Raw genomic sequence first — 24,326 nt, 5'->3', positions numbered from 1 at the left:
AGAGCTCAACAGAATAGTGGAAAATGAATTGTGTAGAAGAATTTTATAGGGCTCCTGTTCTTTCTCAGCCTTTTTGCACCTTTCTGGTTTCATCTGGGTGATGGCAACAAAGACAGAGACATCCTCTTTAAAATCTTCCAGAAGAACTTCTAAAAAAAAATTCATTTCCACAGCAAACTCTGCATATGAACAGCCCAAAGGGTGTGACTGGAAAGGATCTTTTTCTTGCAGCAGCAAACACCCAGGCATTCAAAAAGAATGAACCCACTTTAGTATTTTTAGGTTTTATTGCGTTCATTTAGTGAATGTCATTACTTGCAGCTTATAAAATGACAGCGAGCTTGTGTGAGCTCTCCTGATACTTTTTTGCATTATCCTGGTGGGCAACAGAAATAGGCAGGGGAGAGAGGAGTGAAGCAGCTGAAGGATGCCAAAACCCAGAGAATATCTAGGCAGCAAATAACGTTGAGGTGGTACTGAAAAATTTGCGGCATTGAGCAGTGGTATTGGACCGCCTGTAGAAACTTCTTTAAAAATATGAGAATAGCCCATTTGTTGGGTTTAAAAAAAATACCGAATTTCACACTGGGATGCTATGAAGGGTGGAAATTTTCTTGAAAAATTGTCATTTTATACAGCTCTAATTAGCAAACTGTTCATATAAACCCGCAAGCTGTGCAGCAGATTTCACTTCCAACATCGCCACAGACAAGACAGAATTTCACCTACTTATTTACTGATCATGTCGCAGCATCCTTTTCCTACTCGCTGATGACTGTTCAGTGGCTTATGTAAAATGTGCTGGTGATTTCACAGCATTTCCATTGGACGAGCGTCCACGTGCTAAAGCAAATCACCATCACTGGCACGCTCCTGTTGGCAGCCTCGTTAGGCAGGAACCAAGGAGCAAAAGATCAAATTATCTTTTCAACCCAAGACATGGTGCAACCAAAAGTAATTGAAAAATGTGGATGGGGCTGTTTGGGGTGTCACGCACTGCACTCCCTCTTGGTGTCCCTTTCAGCAGCATGAATATTTATGGCTATACTTTGTCTCGTTACAGACAAAATAAGAGAAGCCCAAGGGGATTCAGTCAATGCAAATAAAAGCAATGTTTGCAAGCATGAGTAAATCTCAGTCACAGTACTTGGCATTTTATGTCAAATACAGCTAAAGCGCAAAATTGCAAGAGATAGAAATTATTTCAGGACAGAACTGTTGTTGGGAGGTCACTGGAAGGAAGTGGAGCCTCGAGCAATGAGTCTTCCCTCTCTCAGGCCAAGGGTCAGGCAGGGTTGCTGTGTTTTGTATAGAGCCACTTGAGGATTCTTTATCTTTACTGAATCCCCTGTTTAATGAGGTGGTAAAATCACAAATACTGGTTGGATCTTTCGTTCCTCCTACAGCCAAGTTGTAGCTTCTGCTAGTTTTTAGTACACTTCAAAATGCACATTTATACCTAAGGATTTTTCACACTGCTAAAAATCCTTCAAAATCACACTTGTTGTACACCATGGCAGAGGTCAATGAGGAAAGATAACACCTGATTAAAATCAAGTAAATTTATTTCATTCTTACTTTATTTGTAGCCCTTCAGTAGTGAAAAACAAAAACATTGTGCAAGAAGGCTCATACTCTGCAAGCATCTGCTCAGTATTTCAAATGAAAGATTTGTCTTTCTCCTCTAATTGTCTTATTTGATGTCATGGGGAACAAAGAACTCCCTCTAACTCTATTCATTTAATTCTACCACTTTTGCCAATACTTACGGATAATATACTGGTAATTCTTATTTTCCTTTGCATTCCCCCAGTAGACACAAGCCAAGCAAAAGTCTCTTTGTGCTCTTCACATGTGTCTGTAAACTTAAAGCATTCTCAGGCACAGCTTCTTGGATTTCAAGAGGTAGCAAATATATAATTAAATGACTTTTTGTTCATTTTTCCTGTAGTCATTGTAACTTCCAGTTTAAACTAGCCTGAAAAATAAAGTTAAACCTTTATATGTTATATTTTATATCTTTCATGTTGTACTTATCTGTGCATGTCTTATTTATTTGTTCATGTGTACATACATTTATTTGTATACTGTGACCTCTTCCAAGTAGGCTTTTTCAGATGCTCTATTTTCTGATCTTAGATTTTGGTATTTACAATTTGTAGAAGATTTAAAAACTGTTTTAAAATTTGTCATGGTGGATAGTTATAATTTGGCTAAAATATAGAACATGTACAAATCTGGGTTTTTTTATCTTTTTCAGTACTCAATAAATGTTAATCCAATAGCTTCTTTGTTTAATATATACTTATGAGGGCTTTTCTAAGATGTGCAAGATGCATTCCCCCTCAGCACTCACCAGCTCCCTTTGGATATCCAATTTGTTTTAAATCCCAAGCTTCTTTTAAATACCAATATAATTGCATTTATGAGCATAACTTAAATCAGGGGTATGACATGTCTTTTTAAACGTTTAAACACTTATTTATTTTTCTATACTTTTCTATAAACTTTATTTTTCTATACTATGCTATAAACTGAAGTAAAAAACCAATAAGTGTAAAACCAACAGTTCTCTTTGAAAGATAATAGCTGCAGGTTTTCATTATTTAAAGCTCTGTGAAGCATGATCACAGGTGTATTGAATTCACAGTTCTTTTCTGGCATGGCTTTGAGTCTGTACTTTTATAAACTGGTGAGAAAAATTTTACTGTCTTTGCCAGATTATTAATCTTCCTTGCCTGGTTATTCCTCTTCCTTGCAAAGTGCTACAGCTGTTTTGTGTGAAAAGAAGGACTTGCATCCCCCCGGCTCACTTTTCTTTCTGTTTGACTTTACAATATAGAGTCATAATGATGAACCAGTGACTCTTCAATTTTATCATCTCAGCAAGTCATGTAAAATCAGAAGTACAGATTCACTTCATAATGAAATAGAAAGAAATAGTGGTTTGGGGAATGCTCTTCTCAAAGACCATTATTTTAGAAGTTATGTAACAGTCCAGAAGTACAAAAATTAAAATGTCTGTGTTTGTTTTGACCCAGTGCTTTTTCACTTACATTTGTTTCTGTATAGTTCCTGTCAGCACTAAGGGGTTATTAGAAGCTCCTGTCCAACTTGAGGAATGTTGATCCTTGTATTTTGCTCTTTAACCCATTGTCTGTTACACTGTGGGGCTCTGCTACGTGATACAGTGCTTGGTCAAGACCCTTCTCTCCTGCCACTGCTCATGGTGAGCTGCCTGGCTGGAAAGCCAAGGTGTCTTTTGGCAGGAAACCCCTTTGCAGTGAGAGCATTTTATCTGCTCTGTTTCCAGTCATTCCCGGGTAAACACCTGGGCCAGTATTCAGGGTGAGCAATGATTTTCTGACTTGATGGGATTTAAATGGGAGGATCGAGCAGCACTTAGTGCTGAATACAGCAACAAAGAAGAAAGAAACTATTTGCACATTGGATTTGCTGTCCTACTCGAGATGCTTAATATCTCTAGACTTGTGCTGTCGCTGATGCAGTGACATTATTTAGAAATGCACTGAAGTCAAAGCTGAGAGAAGGTGATAATAGAGGAACAAGCGTGGTGGTGAGAAGATAAGCCTGCCAACATTTAAAGCACTAATTTGCAGACACATCTAAATTTCTCCTTCTAACGTATTTCAACTGTAGGGATGGGCATCTCTAAGGGCAGAAATCTGAAATGAGTTTAAATCCTTCATTCAGATATAAGTAAGGTAAGGTACATGGCAACACACATTCAGTGCTAGTGCTGGGTCTTCTCCATTTAGGCAGAGAATTAAAGGTATGATTGCTTAATAAGGGCATAGCCAGAGACATTTATTGAATTCCTTAATCCATTCAAAGACATGCTTTTGTACAGATCTAGAGAAGAGACTTTATCTCTTGATTTAAATGTCGTCTTTGTAATGGCAAAACTCGTGAAAGATCAAGAAAGATTCTGACATCAAAACTATTCATCACCAAAGAAATTTCTGAAGGCTGAAACACTGAAACTGTGTATAATTATGCACTGTCACAGAAAGCTATCCCCATGCAGAAGACCTGCACAAGTCAAATGGAGTTTAAAGTCCTTAATCGTTTTATCAGCGGGGTTGTCATGGTACATAGGACTCCTGCTGTTCATCTTATACAGGGATGATTTTTTATCATAAATGAAAGAAATACTGGGTCAGAAGTACATATTTATGACTGTATTTAATATGATGGTTTTCAAAAATACATAGATTTTGTTCTATTCTCATCATAAGTTTTAAAAATACTGTATTATTTCCTTCCGTTTTCCACTGTTTTTAAAAATCTTTTTAATATGCAAGCACCAACTTCAATAAAAACTTGTAACATGAACAGGAATTACAGGAAAAAATTTGCAGCAGCTCTTTGGAAGCCATGCTGTGTCACTTGATTTTTACAAGAGTTTCCTTGAGATGTTGCTTGAAATAAACCATTCTGCTTACTGTGAGGTCATAATGACATTGTCATTTACCAATAATCATGATCCTCTTTGAAGCAGAACATAAATATTCACTAACTTAAGGTATATCCTTAATTGCTGTTGAATGCTCCTTTTTCCCTCATTGGGAAGAAGAACTATTCAAAAACTTCAAATCAGAAGTGATATCTAATCAAATTGCCTTTGAGGAAAGGAGAACCTGGGTGGTCTGGGATGGCAAGAAAAAAAAATAAAGTAAAAGTATAGTATGGAGAAATGCTGGCAGAAGGCTTGGATATTTGGGGGCTCAAAATATGACCAGAAAGGTTCACAGCTTTTCATCTGATGGGAGGGTAAAGAGAATATGAAGTAGTCAAGGAGGGGACATAAGAAATTGAGTTTCACAGGACTGACTGTGTCAATGAACTGGAGCGATATCCCCATTTCTCCAAAGGAAAACTGTAGATTGAACATGATCACAGGAACCACGTTATTATTTATATACAGGACAGCTGGCTCATTATTTGACTCCCTTCGCTGAAATCTTGCTCCCACACCACTTGCTGTGGTGAAGACTGCCCCTCTGGTGCAAAGGATGGGTTGTCTGTAGCAGGAGATGTTATGGAAGCACAAGTGCAGGGGAAGGGTACAAACCCTTCTTTTTTAGTAGCTCCAAGTTTGGAACCAATTTGCTAGAAATTTACCAGATGCCTAATGCATATAATCTGTCTTTACAAAAGTCTGCTAGAGGAAAAATGCTTTCACAATTACATCCATGAAAACAATAGGTTTTTGCAAAGTGCAGCAATTCCTTAACCTTGGTATTGATCATTTCCCTTACTGTCTGTGCTGTAGGTTTCAAGGAAAGCTTGCAGTAAGCAGATCAGACTATGATTTTCTTCTGTCTGGTTTCTGTGGTGCTGCCTGGAGGCAAGATAGACCATGCCCAAATCTAAAATGCCTCAGCACCTCCCAGGCTGTGCCCATCTTAACTGAGGAAAACCTCACACCTTGCTCTGCCATGGTTCCCTGTGCACAACCAGGCTCCATCAGCTCACCTGGAAGGAGGATGAGGTCTGTGGGAGGCAGAATTGGGTTCAAGGACCTTCAGTCCACACCACTGTCAGGTGCTGATCCTGAGAGTGCCTTTATTTTGGAGAGGATCCTTAGTCCAGTGCTTCAGGCACAATGTAGATATATCCAGTATTTTGTATCTTATGTTAGTCAGAAGTCCTACATCCTGCAAGACTGCACTAGTATTTCAGGGTTTTGTTCAGCAAGTGTTGGATGGCATTGCACTGGCCAGCAGGGCTTTCCTCGGGGTACAGGGTGCTCAGGTGGTTCAGGGAAATCAGCATTCCCTGTTCCAGATTGATCTCCATGCAACTCCTGCTTTGAACACAGGGCAAAATGTGTTCAAAGCAAATGAACACAGGGCAAAATGGCCAAATGTTGGGGAATTCCAAGAACGCTCTCTGTCTTTGAAAACAAAAGCTGAATGTTTTACACCGAGAACCCTAAACAAATGGTTGGTAAAAGGTGTTGGCCTGAATTGCCTTGTCTTAGGTCCCTCCCTAAAACATTCCAATCCAGCTGTTTGTGGTCATGAGTGTTGTAAAGGACAAGTGAAATGCACAGCTGGAGTCCTGCAGTGAAAATGGTGACATTAATGGCTTGATATTCAGAGTTTGATTCACACTGCCATGAGGAGAATCAAAGTTTTACAGAATCACAGATTCTGTGTCAAGGTTGGAAGAGACCTTTAAGACCATGTAGGCCACCTGTCAACCCAACATCAACATAATCACCCCTAAACCATATCCTGAAGTGCCATGTCCAGATTCCTCTCCAACACTTCCGGGAACAGTGACTCTACCACTTTCCTGAGCAACTTATTCCAATGCCTAACCATTCTTTCAGTGAAAAAATAAAAATTAATGTCTAATCTGAACGTCCCCTGGTGCAAATGAAGGCCATTTCCTCTCATTCTTTCACTTGAGACATGGCAGAAGAGATTTACCTGCAGCTCATTATAACCTCCTTTTGGGTAGTTTCATGGGCAGTGGTAGAGTTCCTCCTTCCTAACTGTGATTATCTGACTTTTCAGCTATGACATGCCTTAAAATGCCACCATTGATTTCAGCAGAGTGGCACTGGCTTCTGTTTGCTGAAGGTTTAGCCCATCATAATCACTTGGACAAACATGATTTCTTGTAACAGGGGCTTGACCATCAAGGTCTCAAAAACTGCATTTCCTTTCTTTTTCCTAGGAACTTAAGTAGAAATCCCAAGGGGAAAACAAACATACAGGATAGATCACTGAGAGTTTTGAGTGAATAAACAGAGCTGTAAATAGAACTCAGGTTGATGGCAAGCTATCATATGGAGAACATCTATTCTCTGTAAGATCAAAAAATAATTTATCAAAGAAATATGGAACACCATGACTTGTTATGCCAGTGATTAAAATATGAACTATCCACCATAAGAGAAATACCTGTTGCTGTACTTTCCCTGTATATTCAACAGTGTCTCTTTAAATTTCAGAGATTTATCTCCTCTCCCTTAATCAAGGAAATTATGTGATTTTTTTACCTCCTCGGCCTGAGTGTGGCAGGCAGAAAAGTCTCAGAGCAGAGTCCTCAGCACATTGGTAGGCTGAAGGCATTGCCTCACATGACAGAAGGGTCTTAAAGGCCTGAAATGAAGAGAGATTTGGTGAACTTCCAGAAGGTGGTTGGGCCAGGAGAGGGATTGTCTGGGCCTTTGCTTGCAAGGGCCACTCCACTCTGCTGTTCAGTGGGAGCTTAGCAGGCAGCAGGTGTGGGATGCCTGTGGCTGCTGTAGGCAATGCAGCCTGGCAGGGGTTGTGATGGTGCGTGAGCATATTTTGAGCTTCTTCAAAGGAATGAAAGGAATGAACAGAGGTTACTGTAGTGCATTATCAACAGAATAACCCCCATTCTCCACTTAAAGTAATAATCCTCTCTTTGTGGGCTCCAGTAATCTGCAGCCAGCGTGCACAAAGTAACTCATAATTTTCTTTCAGTTCTGCACAACCTGCAACAGAAAAACACAAACTATACCCAAAATAACTTGGCAAGCCATTTGCTTATGTGTAAAACAACAGAAATGAGCAGGATTGCACTAAAAAACATTTCAAAGCCTGAACTTTGCTCACTGAGCTCATGGCAGTCTCATGGTTTTGCATGAGTTTCTTACTTGTTAACAGATCCTACAAATTTCTTTCTTCCTAAAACTTTGTTTTAGCGTATTAAAATGGTATCCATGAGTTGTCACCAGAGGTAACCATGTTGCATTTTATTGGGCTAAATGTAAACTTGTAAATTACACTTTGCTGAGCCCCTCTAGTGAAGAATAAATTGAAGAGAATGAGGCTTACAGTTTCAAGCTACTTGAGCAGAAGTTGTTTTGGAGCTTGTCAAAATTATGAACAATAATGCACAAGGTTGAAAGAAAGCAAAGGAGTAGCAATTTCTTTTGTCTTTTGATGAAAAATTGCAACTAAAAACAATAATGGTTTTATGAATGTGTTAACAAGTAAACTCAAACAAAAAATTATTTTTACAAACTTGAGAAAATATTGAAAAAAATTATTAAAAATCCACTACTAACTCCCTAGTCTCATAAAAACTATTTTGGAGGTGGAGGTGGTCCTTTTTTTAAAATAGACACTATTCTTGATTTTTCACTTCAATAAGATTTGATGATCTGTATAGTCCTAATTATATTCCTAAATTCAGTACATTATTATAAATTCTTGGATTGAAAGAACAGGAGAAACACAGTTGATACCTGAAGTTAGAGTTTCTCCAAATATACTACTATTAACAGCTGAAGACCAGAAATATTAGCCTTCTTACTAATGTGATGAGCAATGGCCATCTGTCTTCATGAAAGATTCCCAGACAAAAATGATTACCTCAGTCCCAGTAAACTCTTGAACTTTTCAGGAGAGCAATAAAAGGCTTCATGAAGGGGGTACAGAGCAAAGGCCTAGACCCTCAAAGGTCTTTTTAGGTGGCTTACTCCTGTAGAACCTCCCTCTTCCAGGAAAATCTGTGCTGCAAAACACATGAAACAATATACGTTTTATGTTAGGAACATATTGAATTAAAAAAAAAATCAGTGGAACAATTTCCTGCAAATGCCTTGGAGAATCTGGTTCAACTTCTCTAACTTTAACCCCCTGAAACCTCAGTTACTCTTTTAGCAGTTCAATTTGGTTTTCTCCAACACAAAACAGAAAATAAGAAAAAACCCTAGTAAGAAATGTTTTTCAGAATTTAAAATGGATAATGTAAGCTGTATCAGAGCTAACTTGCTGCTTGTCCATCTCTCACAATGCTCTGTCGATGTCTGGTGTTCCGCATCTCCCGACTGATACAGTGTGAAACGAACCCACAACCCTGGGACTAACAAGGTATCTAGTTAGTAGTAAAACTATCTAGTTTTACTAAAAGGTATCTAGTAAAGGTATCTAGTATCCAGATAATTGCTACTTACTAAAAGGTATTTAGTAAAACTAGAAAATCAGTCTTTTATTTTAGTGGCAAGCAAAACCCTATCTACCCAATGTACTGACATAGAATGGATTGTATGTATATAATCTGTACAGAATTACAGAACATGGTCATAAACTCTGGATATCAAGATGAGTATCAGAAAATAATTGCAGCCAGATTAAGGCGAACATCTGCAAGTGGAAACACGTGTGGATATTTGCACCCATACAATCCAAAAGAAATCTAGAAGCCCTACCTAGGATAATGGAACCTTCAACTGGATCAAATGGATCCATTTCCTTCATAAAAACCATAAATTATTAGAAGTAGGTGTTATATAATCCAAACAAGGCCAAAAGAGTCATTGCACTTCCAAAGGTAAGGACAGACACTGTTATCCTCGAGAGAATAAACCAGCACAAATGGACATGAGCTGTAAATCAGTACTGACAGGGATGGAAAGCAGGCTGACTTCAAATATTAAATAGCAGAATTTGCAAGTAAAAAAATTGCAAGTTATTACTATTTGAGACATACATGGCATTTTTTTATTCATAGATCCCAAAGTATTTAATAAGAATGGATTAAACTTCTTCCTCTTGTTGTAGCTAGAGTAAGTAGGGCATAGAGGAATTGCAGTGACCTTGCTAGCATTTGTCCCTCAGTGCTTCCATAACTACCAGCATGGGGAAAAAAGATCCTAAGGGCTGTATTTTATAAAGGTAGTAGGTACTGAACTTATAAAGGGAGAAGCAAAGAAAACATTTTGAGCTAAGGAAATGAGGGGAAAAAAGAATCTGGATGGGAACGAAATAAGAATGAGGAGTGAATGGAAAGGAAAAAGAAAATCTCTGAGATATTGAAAGGAGGGGGTTTGTACAAGCCTGTAAATATAAACACATTCACTGCAGATACGCTGAGACTTTTATAGCACTTGTGAATTTTTAATAGGGGTATCTTGGCATCAGGCTCCTGCCACGGACACAGATTAAGAATCACCTGAGCTCTGTGCACAGGGCTATGGCAGGAGGCCCCTCCGAGACTGGGCTGGAAGTCGCTCCCATTAGCGTCACCTTGAAAAGTGTCATCCTGAGTGGTGAGGTGGGCCTCTCTGCTGACAAGGATGCAATCAGCTGAATTACTAAATAGTTGGGCTTCCCGATGAAAATCATGCAAGTTAACCTGCATTAGGACAATTTTCTCCCTCACTTTTAATTGTTAAAAAGTCTGTGAGTTCAGAATTTTCTTATTAAGAAAAAGAATTTTCTTATTAAGAAAATAAGAACTTTCTTATTAAGAAAAAGAGCACATTTTAAAGTCAGTATAAAAATCAGCAATCCTCAAGAAATTTTAAGCCAAGGAGGAGACCCTGGAAAAAGATAGTTTCTAATGATGGAGGTACAATGATACACAGTAGTAATTTTTTTACTCAGCAATTCTTAGTTTCACACATCTGTTTGCTTAAAATATGACTTGAGAGTTGTTTGCTTATGTTTGAATTACAGCAATGCCACACCTCATCAATAGATCAATTTCCTCAGTTTTAATGGATTATATATGCATCAGATCTTCAGAATTCTTCCTTTTGTGGCTTGATCTGAATCCTGCTGAAATACTTCTTTTCATCCACTTTGTGTGATTTGGTAAAGACTTATGAAGATTGTAGGTGCACAGATATTTCTTAGAGCCTGAATTTTACATTTCAAACCCTGTGTGGAGTGAGAAGGAGCTCATCTCCAATCCCAAGGTGCTATGTTGATTTTTTATAGTTAGATTATAGACAGTCTATTTTTTTAACTTATAAAGGAAGCAGGAACACAAGAAAATGGGAAAAAATGCAGTGGCCTACTAAAGAATTTTCATAAGTTCATTCTTTGGATAATTATAATTGATTTCTTATAACAAACTTTCTTTTACAACTTCTATTTCTTCATTAGTATTTTTCCTCTATCTAGCTGTAATATTTTAAAGTTATTTTTCTGTTTGTAGCTCTTTTCTTCAGCTATTGTGAAAAGGAACAGCATAAGAGTGAAAAACATGGAAATAGTCAAATTCCCATACAGATTAAAATGCCAATGAGAAGTGAGGGAAAAAAAATCAGTGTTTAAAATACACATCCTCAAAGCATAACAAAAACCTTTTTTATATATATATATATATATTAAGAGGTGTGGAATTACCTTATTTCCAAGTGGGACTACTCATTAAAAAAAATGAGACAGTGAGGACAAAATTGCTGTAAAGGTTTGGATGTGTATTTGAGCGTCTGTGCATTTTGCACTGGTACAGGTCAGTCCCTGAAAGCCACGGGAACTGGCCAGGTTTGGTCCAAAAGAGCATTCTGTCACATTTCTGAAAGTTGTGATTGACCAGCAGTAATGCATGTTCAGTGCTGCTGCTCAGGCTGTGCTGCAGCAGACCCAGAACGGGATTTGGATCAGGTGTCTTGGGCAGACCTCCTCCTAGATGGCAAACTTATGAGATGTAAACATTTCTTTTGCACCTTAAGGGAAAGCAGAGCTGAAAAATGAAGGAGAGTGTAGGTAAAATCTTCATTCACACAGCACATACACCCAACTTGCATCCCAGTTTTTACCTGCTGGAAGGCATTTTTGCTTGTCATTGGATGACTTTTACAATATTTGATAAGATTTCTCAAATTTTCCATCTGAGGAAGGCTTAATACCACAGTGAACAAGTAACAGATCATGAGGACTTCAGTGTACCAATATTCACAAGTTTTGTTAATCCAACGATGCTTTTTCTTACCTTTCATGACAATTGTTTACAACTTGGCATGGTTATTTTGAAGGATATTTCTGGTACCAGCAAGGATGGTGTCAAAGTTCCTACTTTGCCCAAGGCTGTAGAACTTCTAGAGGTGATGTGGAGGGATTTCCAAGCAATATGAAGTATGCATGCCTAGGTGGGCTGCTTCAGTCCTGTTTATATACTCCCTGAGCTTGGCTCAAGAGTCTCACTGGAAACAAAATCTTGAATAAGCCATTATAGCAGGGAAAAATTTTCAGTTCTCTGACCTTATAACTCCTGCAAGAAAAAAAAAGGCAGAAAAATTCATCTAGATGATTTCTAAATCAGGTACCAACTACCACATTCCATGACTGACTCCTAGATATGCCACAACCACCAAGCAAACCAAGCACATTCCTCTCTTGATGGAAGATGTGGAAAACCCTATGGATGTGTTACTGTTGTTGCTTCAAATAATTAGGGTTTGAAGAATGGAATGTTCTCCGCTGAAGACTGGAATATTTGAAAGGCAAATTGTCTGGATATTAGATTTATCTAATAAATTTATCTAATTAGATATTATAAATTATTAATCTAATTATATTTATCTAATTGCAACCATTCAAATTATTTTCTGAAGGATAATGATTTACACGTGTCTGGATAGGAAAGGGCTGACACAATTCAAAGGGTGGGGTATAACAGCAGGAGGGTCATTTAGGGCAAAGGGAGGAGGATGAGGAGGGAGGATGGCTGAAGCACAGAGCTGGTCACCAGGAGAGATGCCCTGCACCCCTCACCAACCTGCTTTTGCTGTTCAGCAAGGTTGGAGCAAGTCTGGAGGCAATGGCCAAATTCAGACCTGGGCCAGTGGCTGCCAGGCAAGCCCTGGGCCCTGGGGCAGGCTGGGTGAAAGCAGAGGAGAGTCAGATTGTCACTCTGGCTGCCTCTGGCTCAGTGGGGAGCAGGGCCAGGGGACTGCCTCCACCTCAGGGGTGAAGTAAACACAGCAGAAATCAATCCTCTGCAGGGCTGTGCCTCTACTGGCAGATAAACATCCTACAGATAACGTTTGTGAATGAAGGATGGAGCTCTTATTGCACATCCCTACGCAAATGAATTGGAAGGGCTGAGCTTTATTTGGATAACACTAACAGCTGTGAGACTTCAGACACAGAAAAAGCAGTGAATATGATCATTTTTCACCTCTCTTATACTCACACAGGTAAGTTAAAAGAAATTTCAAACAGATACCTATGAGTTGTGAGATCCATTTGAAATTCACAAATGTTCACAGAGGAGTTTATACCGAAATTCAGTTACATTAAAGGATGCCAGTCAAAAGGCAAGGTGTACATTAAATGCAAAACTAAAGGCTTCCTTTCCCAGATTAGCTTTCAAGGCATGATGGGTTTCTCCCTCAACTTGGTTTTGTGTTAACTGAAGCTGAATGTGTCAGCTCCTTCTCAGTTTTCTGCTATAACTCCATGATAGGACTGCCATAAAACATACCTTATTTTTTGTCAACAACTGTAGGTGTGGGACTTCATAAAGATTTCAGCTGCCCTGTTCTATCCTCTGATAACTCAAATGTATCAGCGTATTTAATGCACATACATGCACATCATTTTACATGTTGTTTTATACCCTGGTTCAATTTTGTGTAAGATTGTAAGGGTATTTTAAAAACATACATATACACGATGTATATATTAGTTGTGAAACTGTTCATATTAATAAATGGAAGGGGCTTTTTTTTGGTCCAAACATATAGAGAAGTACATACAGTAAAAGAAAATGTGTACAAATAGCTAGCACACATTGAATTAACAAAAAAGGTGAAGAAAAGAAATGCACAATGGGAAAGCCACAAGAGAAATCCAGACCTATTACACTGTCTGTGAAAGAAAGACTGACATCTATTACACTGTCTGTGAAAGAAAGACTGACATCTAAACATGAAGAGCAACATGAAACAAAATCCATGTACTTACCTTTGACTATGTTCCCTTGGGTTACAGTGAAATGGGAAGGATGACAATTAAGACCAGTGGGTACTGACTAAGAGACCAATCTCATTACTATGGGCAGAATAATAATAATTAACAGATAGGCAATGAGATAGATACAGACAGATAGATTAACAGATAGATAATGAGGCAGAATATTAATAGCGATCATATGGGTACAGCAGTTTTGTTAGATATCTTTGCTTGTTTTTTCCAGTACATCTTTAATTGAAAAATCATCACACAAGAACAAATTCCAAGTGTAGCTTCAGAGAACCAAGACCCTCAGAGCCTCTAAATTTGATGAATTTTGGACTCCAACAAATATACTTTTATTTCTTTTCCATGGGATGTAACTGACTTTTGTGCTTTGTGAAGAATAGAAACAGTGCTTTTATAAATATATTCTTTCATCAACTTACTATATTAAGTTTAGCCTTATGTAATTTTAATTTAAGGTGGAAGTTGTTGTGAAAATTCCCTAAGTTTGGTTGAAAGCAAGCAGAATTTTGTCTCTCTTTGGTTTTTTCTCATTTGTAATAGTTCTTTCACCACAGTTCTGCAGTTCCATGTCTTTCTGAAGCATCCTTCTCTGGATTAGGGTTAAGAGAAATAGCCTGAGGATCTTTAAATTTCATTAAATTTATCATCTTTCAGAAAATTTTCCTACACGTAGCGTCAGTGTATGATGCCAAACATCTACATATACATGTTTAAAGGCTGGACTCAAACCAGTACAGAAAGTTGTAGTGAGTCATTGGCCAACTGATGATGAATCATCCCCTCAGCACCTGGAACTGATTCATCCTTCCAGCAGGCAGCTATTGGCTACTGCCTTTACAGACACAAACACTGTCTCATAGATAGCAGTTGTCTGTGTTAAGATTTTGCTTGGCTTGTTACTGCAACCATTAATTGAACAGAAAAAAGATTGCTAAAAAAGATCAGTTCCAGTCTGAAAGTCTTCCAGCCCACTTTCTCTATCCTTTGGCTGCTCTTGTGTCCTTGGAGGACATGTCCTAACACCCAAGAGAAACACCTGAAAATTTTGTCACCAATTTCATGTGAGGTGCAGATGTTGTTTAGAGGCTCTGTTCTATGCAAGGTCCCAAGTCAGAGAGTATCCAGAGCTGTATTTCAGATCATCAGCTTTATTACTTACAACCTGCTTTGGACATTGACATTGGTTTCCCTCTGACTATAGTATCACATGCCTGACAGTTTCCATGTGGTGACTTACTGTTCTTTGCTTCATGGCCTTGGATCTCAGGCTTTCTGATGGAGCTGTTTGAGCCTGGACTGATCTCTGATTCTGGTCTGCCTATGACCATGAATTTGTTATCCAGGTATTGGACCAAGCCTGGACAACATTTCCCACTATCTCAGGAAAAAACAGAAACCTAAGGATCCATGTGTAAACATTAAGTGTCATCAGTAAAGGCATTAGAGTTAAATTACTTTTACCTCAATAGAGAAGAGAACAAAAAACCCAAAAAACCGGCCAACCAACCAACCAACCAAAAGAAAAGGTTGTTTGGGATTGAAATTTTTTAAGGTGACAGAAATCAAGTGAAAAAAATAGGCACTCATTCTGAGACGTGGGTCATGATGATTTATCTGCTATAGCTGCAATTATTTAAGTAAACACTCTGGCTTATTACAAAGTACAATGTTCAAAAGCCATAAAAGAGTCCTAAATAACACATCTTCAGAGTAACTCCAATTCCTGATTGTGTACAACTGCTTACCCAGCTCCCCCTTTTATTTCTGCAGAAGAATATCTAGTTGCCATGAACCTTAAAGGATGGTGTTCAGATACCACAGGTACTGATGCCATTTTAGGTGTCCCTGGTATGCTTGCCACTCTAGAAAATAGAGATCTTCTACAGGTTCCATATCTACTTTAAAAACACTTTGGATCTTAAGTGGTGCTAGAGTGCCAGATACCTAGAGACTATAAGCAGGGACAACCTTCGTTCAGCTTACTATCAAATCAAGTTGCTTTACCTTTCTGCCACAGAATCAATGCTGCTACTTTCCCCTCTGCCAGTCTGAAATGAGCTTTTCAATAGTAGCAACAAACAGAAATGTCTAGACTACAGCTAATGTTTTCTGAAAATTTCCCTGTTTTCATTTAGAAAAGTGGTTGTTGTAAGAGAATGAAAAGACAGACTGCTATGGATGTAATATAATGTGCATATATAAATACAGATGTCTTCTTGGCCATTTTTGAAATGAAGGCCAAATTAGTCCAGATCTGTCTCAACAGGCAAAGCTATTGCTTTGTTTATGCTGAATTTTTTTTTTTTTTTTTTAAACAGAATATTCCCGTAAATTTTATTCGGTGATTTTACCAAAATAAGGTTTGATCCATATTACTTTTGGACCAAATCACAGCCAAAACCAAACCAAACTGAAAAATATTAATAAATTCGTACTAGGATAAATTATTTTGGATTTCTTCAAACTGACCAAACAGAAGGAGCCAGGAGACCATCCAAAATATGCAGGACATGATTTCATGTACGATATTCTCCACGGAATTTAACAGTTTTTCTCTCAAAAGATGGATCTCATAGTGCTTCAAGACTCCAGGCATTATTACCAATCTCATTAAAGCACAGTCACTTTGCTCTTATCTTCTTGTCCTAGGCTTGGGTTTTTTTTGGTGCCCGGTCCTGTGTGCACATGGTGGAACCACAGGCTCTCTCCAAGGTCCTGAAACATGGGACTGGATTTAGGAGCATTTTGTTACTAATTAGAAATATTAATATTTTAAATCAACATCTTCAATTAACTGTGGGTGAAAAAGACATTTATTTGAATTTACTTATTTAAATTCAAGACTAATAGAAGCAGTCTTGGAAAACAGAACTTAGGTTTAAATACATACTTGTCTTTAGATCATGTTTAGATGCCACAGAGTAAAAATGAGAAAGCAAGCAAATTAGGGTTAGGCAACCTTGGATATGTAAAACATCATCCTCATCATTTAAAATACTTGGGAAGCATTTTTCATAGATGTTGAATTCCTGGAAAACAAAGTTGCTGAGATTTGCCAGGGAAGCTGAATAATGTAAACTTCTTGCTGAGCTCTGACTTATCAGTATGCTCATTATTAATAAATATTGTTGTCTTTTCTTTACAAATATGTTTCAATATTTTTTATCTTGGTAGTGGCCTTTTTTACTCAGAAAAAATGTAACAGAAGAAATGTCAAGAGCATTTGTTCAGAAAAGAGAGTCACTGTACTTATGTTCCATTCCCTTGTAGTACCAGCTGTTTATATGAAAGAATGGTGTGGTGAACTATTTTCTTTTTAGATTTATTGTCTGAAGTTGTTGCATGATATAGGGATACCAGAGGTTACTTGTATATTTCTGTAAAACATTTCTGAGCTGCCAAACTGATAATGTGAAATACCAGTTCAAGCTTTGAAAAAGCCACCCAAATTACTCGACATATAATATGTATTTTCTGTAAATTATGGTGCTCTCTTTGTGGAAATATGCACCTAAACATGTAACCATGAAACCACCTTGCAATCTTGCAGTCCTAATGAAGAGTCTAAGAAATTAATGTTAACCTTGGCTGAGCTATCTGTCTGTAATTTCATGCCACTTTCTGCATCACAGCTCAGAAGAAAAATGTCCATGTTGCTCAGAAAAGCTTACTCTGCTGGTCCATTGATGTCTTTTTCATGGATAAATAAATGACATTCTTTTTAACCTACCTTTAATTTGAATTTTCTTGTCCACTAACTTAATTAAAATGAACAACATGGTATAAATTAAACTTGTACTTTACAACTCCACTACCTCAAATTTCAGTGAGAATTTATTAGTTAAGTCTTCCTAGCATAAACCCTAAGAGGTAATTTATTTAGAATGCCTTCTTCAATTTTTACTGTGTTCTCTAAAATTATATTAAGATCATGTATACACAGAGAAAGAATAGTTCTTGAACAAGTGAAAATCAAGCCTACTGAAGACAATGCAGTATGTCAGCATTAAAATTTGGGAAATATTTTAAATAACAAAACAATATGAAGATACTTCTACTGGAATCATAGTTTAAGAAAAATATAACAAAAAAACACTAAACTCCCTAAATGGTGATAGAGTTGTCACAGAAAGGAATTATTTTATAGGAGAAAAAAAATTACAAAAATTATTTCTTCAAGTCTTTCTCATTTAATTACTGTTTTGGACACCTTATTCAAAAGACTGTATAAAGGAGGAATTAATTTAATCAACATGAAATTCTGTAGGTGCTTCATCAAGAAGAGCAGTTAACAGAGTAAAAAGACATTTCTGGAGTGGAAGACACAAGATTTCATTATGAGAGTAAACATAATCAGGCCAAAGTGCAATTAAAAGAACATTAATTATAATTGGAAACACAGAAAGCAAGAATTACAAGATTTTCAAAAAGCAGTGAAACAAACTTATACTATCTATTTAAAGAAAGACTTCCTAAATATAGAGTTTAAATTAAAGTACTAATAATGACTACTTGCAGGCATGCCTAAAGCAAGCACAGGATCTTGAAACTGAACCTTAAGAATATTCTTCTTGTTGATTTTAGCAGTTCCAAAGAATTTTACTGTCCTTGTCAGTAGTTCTTGGATCACCTTCTCTATGTGTAAGTCGGTGATCTTTATGAATTGGTACCACAAATAAAACATAGTTTTGCAGATGTATAGAGATTCAAAAAGCACAGGGAGCTTCAAAAATGTGAAGAAAATAAAACCCTAGTGTCCCTCCCTGGGGATGCCTCTAGCTTCAGGAACATACCTCATGGAGAGGAAATGAATCCACCAAAGAATTGGTCCCTCCTAGCCAGGGACTACTTTCCCAGTATTTTAGGAAAATTTAGAAAAGTGAGACTGGCAATCAGCAAGTTCATCAACCACTTAATGGTGAAAGGGAGATAAGCAATTAAAAAAAAGGCAAATCCCCTCAGAGGTGTTGAAATCCTTTAGGAGATTAATTCATTTGATATGTCAATGAATCTCCTATCCCAGCTGATGGACTTAAGACTTGGACTTAGTGTTTGAGGGCTGAGAAATACTGCACACAGATTATGCTGAGATGATACCGTTCAGTCTCCTGGGTAGCAGAGTAAAGATTTAAGTCAGTATTATTTGATATAAATGAGACAAAGCTCAGGTGTTTGTACCTTTTCTGTGCCAGCAGCAAGAGCTATACCTGGATCTACTTGTTTTGTTGTTTCCTGAAGAAATCTCTTAGGTTATGACATATTTCCTTGTTTATAAAATAAAACAGATTTCTACTAGAAGATTAAAAGACACTGAATGTTAGTCATAAAGCTTGTGCTGCTCTACTCCTAAGAAATTAAAAATAATGTTACCAGATGTTCTGTGTGGTCCCTTGTGCTGAAGCTGGGGAAACTTATGTTTACATTTCATTTACTGTGAGAAGTAAGATGCAGAGAAGACATTGTTATTTACAAGTATGAAGAGGCACTCTGAAAAGCTCTGCTACTCCACTGCCCTCTAAAGTTGAGGGCAACAAAATTTCTCAGGTTTTAGCCAGGTTTCCTTAGAGTATAAAGCTGTCTTATTCTATCAGTGTATCTTCACCTTCCAATCCTTCCTAGTAGCTTCTGAATTAATTATCCAATCCTATCAAATATTACAAGGATCTAGAAATCTCAAAAGTATTGTTTCTACAAATATTGTGAAAAATCTATTGTTAGCACAGAGAAACACAAATAAAAGCTTCTGCATCCTCCCCAGGGGGAAAACCCCAACACTTTGGTATTGAATTCACTAATTATCTGTCCCATTCTGTTTCTGAGCTGAAAATATCAACCTTACAGTTTGCACAAGCTCATCTAAAGATCAATTTGGTTCAAGCTTAAGTCTTATGAAAATCTGCATTGTTTTGTGTACCTGTGCAAACGTTGTTCACCATTTTCTCCAGTTTTCTGACTTATTTCCATTCAATTGCAAGATTTGAATTTTGCTTTGAAGCACATTTATCAAATATTTGTGAGGCATCTCATACATGGTGGGAAAATTTGAAATGGATTAAGAATAGACAATTTATCATTTTTTTATAAACACGAGTGACTGTGGTTTATTGTCAGGATAGGGCACTTCTCTAAAAATATTTTTTTTCTTCACCCTAAAAGAAACAAAGGACATTTATTTTGTTTTGATGTAATCTAAGAAACAAATCAAGATGGCAACTAGCACAGCACTAAAATATTCTTTCCTTCTATATCAGCAGAAAGATCAAATTATTCCATAAAAATTAAAGAAATTGCAGTGGAATTGACAAGCACAGGACAATATTCACCTTGAGTAAATTTAGACACCCAAACTTAATTTTTGAATTAAAAAGCAAATCTGATGAGATCACCACAAAGTGAAAGAAGACAGACAGGTTCTCCTAGAAGGTGATTCAGGGCAAGACACCATTAACAACACAGAAAACCTCAGGGAATTCACCTTCTAACTAGTATCACAACTTCAACTTCTAAATGTGCAGTTGGAAGTTTAATCAAATGTGGAGATCTGAAATCCATTTTCATCTTATTCCCATGATTATCTGTAACCCTATAGGCAGGCTCAAGACTTATTATAGTAATATTTAATTACAGCCCTTCCACAAAAAAATAAACTTGCAAGGACAGGGACAGTGAAAAAACAGTATGAATTTTCACCTGTACCCTATGCAAAACGAAGCTGGGACTTGTGTAGAATTTGGAAAGCCTTCTAGCTTTATCACAACTGGAAAACAGGAAATAAGAAGCTGGTGGAGTGGCAGGCTCGCTTGCCTAGAATTGATTTGCACAAATAAAGGATAGTGAGGAATAAATAAACTGAAAACAACACAAAAGATAACAATTATATGAAGATAAGACAGTGGTAAGTGTGAGTATTCTTCTGGTTTAAGATGAGCATAATTTTCTAAAGCAGCACTATACAGTAAAAACCATGAGTTATTTAGACATTTCTGTAGGATTTTAAACATTCTGATGAATCATTTATAATTAGCTATGATTAAAAAGTCACTGACAAATAGATAACCCCAACGAAATACATGGTACAAAGTGCTTCCTCAACTCACATTATCTTTCTTTTTTGTGTGTTAAAAAGTAAAAAAGATTTTACTATAATTACAGCCCCATACCAATGATTCATAAGGAGATATTATATTTGGAGTGCCTACTGATAGCCATCCATATTGGCTAGTAAAAGGAATTAAATGTTTCATGTTCATTTGAAATTTCAGCTTAATGCCAAAAATGTTTTGGTTTTTTTACAGATCAAAAAGGGACAAAAGTGAAAAGACTTCCAGAAATAAATGCTATGTAATAGAAAAATATCAACCATATGTGCATTTCAGATTTGTAGATCAAGTTACAAGGTTGGCAATCAGATTTCTACTCCCTAAATATTCTGAGAGCTCTAAATATAATCTTCTTCTGTTCTTCTCCCCCCGCCACTTCCTTCCCAAACTGTTGTGTAGCACTTCTATGTGCACTAAAGGGACCTGTCTCGTACAACTCGGATTTGTTTTGTGAGTAAGGTTATTCCTTGGGTACTGTCCTGTACCATTGTAAAGCAAAGGGTAGAGGCATAGGCTCTTTTCTGGACTTGATACATATTGAAGCAGTCTCAGGCTCTTGAAGTTTTCATTACAATTTGTGATAAATCAAGTAGATACATAAGGACAATTTCTCTGCTCATTTCCAGCATGGTAACTGTGTGAATTCCTGCACTTTCTTTATGCCCATCTGCCTTTCTGCCTATCCTATCTCTTCCACTAACTTTTTGTCCATATAGCCTTTTCCAAAAAGTTTCAAGGAGAGATGAAGATCTCAGAGAGAGTAAATTAATAAAATTCTCATTAAAACTTGTCACTGAGTGAAAGAGCTCTCTATTGTTAGGGTTTTCCACATGACAAAGTTTAAAATATTAACTGGAGGAATCACTGTGGTCTTGGGCATATAAGGACGACCTAATATATTCCTGAAGAAGTGAGATTTTAGGGATCTGCAAGGCAGCTGGTGCCAAGAAGTGTAATGATGTGGGAAATATGGCAGAATAAATCTATAAATAATCCTTCTTCTTCAGTTCCACTACTCATGGGACACCTAATTTTTTTTTATTTGTACTTGTCCATGCTTAACAGCCAACATTTGTCTCCAGATCACAATACTGGGGTTCAAAGGCAGAAACCCAAACTGTTCACAAGCTTGGGTTTTATGACCAGAAATATCTTACTGTGATCATCTATCTGGACTACCAAGTTAATGCAGAGTTCAGGATTTTTCTAATTTCTTTAGCAGGTGAGCTGAACAAGAATATTTAATTGTGATCTAAAGTAGCAGAGAATCTAGCACTCATTGCTTAAATTATTCCAATTTAATAATATGACAGAATGTAATATTTCTTACTGCTAAAACTATGCTTACATTTTTAGTTTGTCAGCTCTGTTTTTATCCATCAGATCTCCCAAAAGGCATTTACTTTTATGTGTTGAATTACCACATTACAGGGTAAAAATATTAATTCTTTCTTTCTAAAAGAGATCAGAGTATTTCAATATATTCTTTTAATACAAAGTAAGGTTTCAACAACATGTCATTAGTTTTCAAATTCTTTTAAATTTTCTTAGCAGTTTTTAAATGCTGAGCTTTGGCTGGACATGGTATCCTGGTACCTGTTTGAGTGACGTGGTAATAAACCACCTATTTGAAATTATTGAAATGAAAAATGCAATTTTACTAGCATTAATTCACCCTGAGCTGCTTATTGTGTTACTTTAATTTCAATTCATATGTCATGTAAACAAATATGTTGTATTCTCAGCAGCCTCAGTGTAGATTCCCTGTTAAGGATATATTAAAACAATTTCAAAATTCCTTGCAGTTATTCTGGATAAAAATGTTACTTTTTGAAAAGAGCTGAAAACTGATTTTATGAAGATGGCATAGTGACAGCTTACTAAAAAGTTCAGCCTTGAATCATCTATAATAATAGCTTTTTCTTGGTTTACAAGATGGATAGATTATAGAACGAGGCAAGCTATGAATTCCTTACAATAGTAATAAGAATTCTTATCTGCTGTTCTGAAAGGAGAATTGCCAAGAGTTTTTAACATAACAAACAACCAATAATGTTTCTGACAGAAGGAAGAGTTACAGAGATAACATAAATATCTGCATTCTCGCCAGTAAATCCAAACCCCTACCTGAAGGAAGATATCACCCAAGACATACAAGCTCACAGGTGACAGAACAGGACACGAAAATCAGGTGCAGAATTTCACAGCATCCCTGTGTCAAAGCAAGACCACGGCAGAGGAGCTTCTTTTAAGCCATCATGAACCATCTGGAGAGACCTTCTCAGAGTCCACTCACAAATTTTGAAGTCCATCAATACTGGCATAGGTTACCCTTTGCAAGCAACAGATGTGTCTTCAAAATGTATGCCTTAGCTTTAGCAAGTGGAGATTTTTCTTTTCCCGAGTGCTATTTTTTTTCTATATTTCCTACTACATAAAAAATTATTTCATCCTAATATTTTTCCTTGATTATTTTTTCCATTTCTGTGCTATAAATTCTGTAATTTCTATTGAGAGAAGTTCTTCTGTTATCAAATTGGCATCAGTTTATAAAACTGCTATAAAAATGAAATCTAAAATAAATTAATTATTTGCCCACTGCCGAAATCTAATAGAAAGCAAGCTACTCCACAACACTGCATTTTAATAAATTTATTGAGAATTCATCATTTTAATGTTAAACTGAAATGAATTACTACATGAAATCCTGGCTGCTTAGAATAACAATGACTATAAAACAACAAAGGAGATATTACAGTTTTTACATTTTGCATGAAAATGGGCTTAAAACAATACAGGGAGAAAGGACAATTTTGCTACAAAAAATCAAACCCTTCCATGATTGTGCATACACTATTCTCACAGAAGTCAAGGATGTAATCTTGACCCAAGAATGTCAACAGGAAGTCAGAGGATTAATTAACCAGGAAAACAAAAGCAAATTCTTATAAGAAGAAAATTCCAGAGACACAAGTGTTAAGGATACTACTTAGGACATTTACATAATTAACATCTTATCTAGAAAATACACAACATTCTTGTTACAGAAATTAGAATCTTAACCACCATTTTGTAACATTTACCTAAAGTTTATTTTAAGAGAAGCTTTGTTTTTAACAATCATCTTAAATCCTAGTAAACTGAAGAATTAATTAGCAAGCACGGAGGATCAGCAAACTAATGCTTTAGTCTGTTAAACCATCTGCTCAGGAGCACCCTGTTCAAATCTTGGCATTAGGAGAGGATGGATGAATACTTTTGTCTCTTGCACTTAGTCACAACTTGCCATTCTTTGCTTGTGCACATTTTTTTCCCTTCAGCTCATGGTAAATAAAGTTATAAAGAGGTCAGTAATTGATCAGATTTCTGTTATCATGAAGTTTTGCATAACAGATTGCCAACAAATTTGGATGAAAAACCTTACTGTAGCCATCCATCCCTCTTATTTCATATCAGATTCCTGTATTCAGTAGGTATGTAGGAAGGGAGAGATTCT

The 24,326-nt window shown here is 36.8% G+C and overlaps 1 long non-coding RNA gene across 1 annotated transcript; it reads right to left on the bottom strand.

Moving 5' to 3' along the window:
- Positions 1–1,214: 1,214 nt before the first annotated feature.
- LOC141728513 (uncharacterized) lies at positions 1,215–23,171 on the bottom strand. Its single transcript, XR_012579515.1, has 5 exons — positions 22,958–23,171; positions 11,737–12,015; positions 8,385–8,526; positions 7,037–7,139; positions 1,215–1,978 (listed from the first exon to the last, which is right to left on the bottom strand). It is a non-coding gene; the product is annotated as an uncharacterized LOC141728513 (long non-coding RNA).
- Positions 23,172–24,326: the final 1,155 nt, after the last annotated feature.

The sequence above is a fragment of the Zonotrichia albicollis genome, chromosome 3, assembly GCF_047830755.1.
Source record: "Zonotrichia albicollis isolate bZonAlb1 chromosome 3, bZonAlb1.hap1, whole genome shotgun sequence".
NCBI classification, from domain to species: Eukaryota; Metazoa; Chordata; class Aves; order Passeriformes; family Passerellidae; genus Zonotrichia; species Zonotrichia albicollis.
Note: the sequence above shows the minus strand (reverse complement) of the source record. Positions and strands in the feature narration are given on the sequence as shown.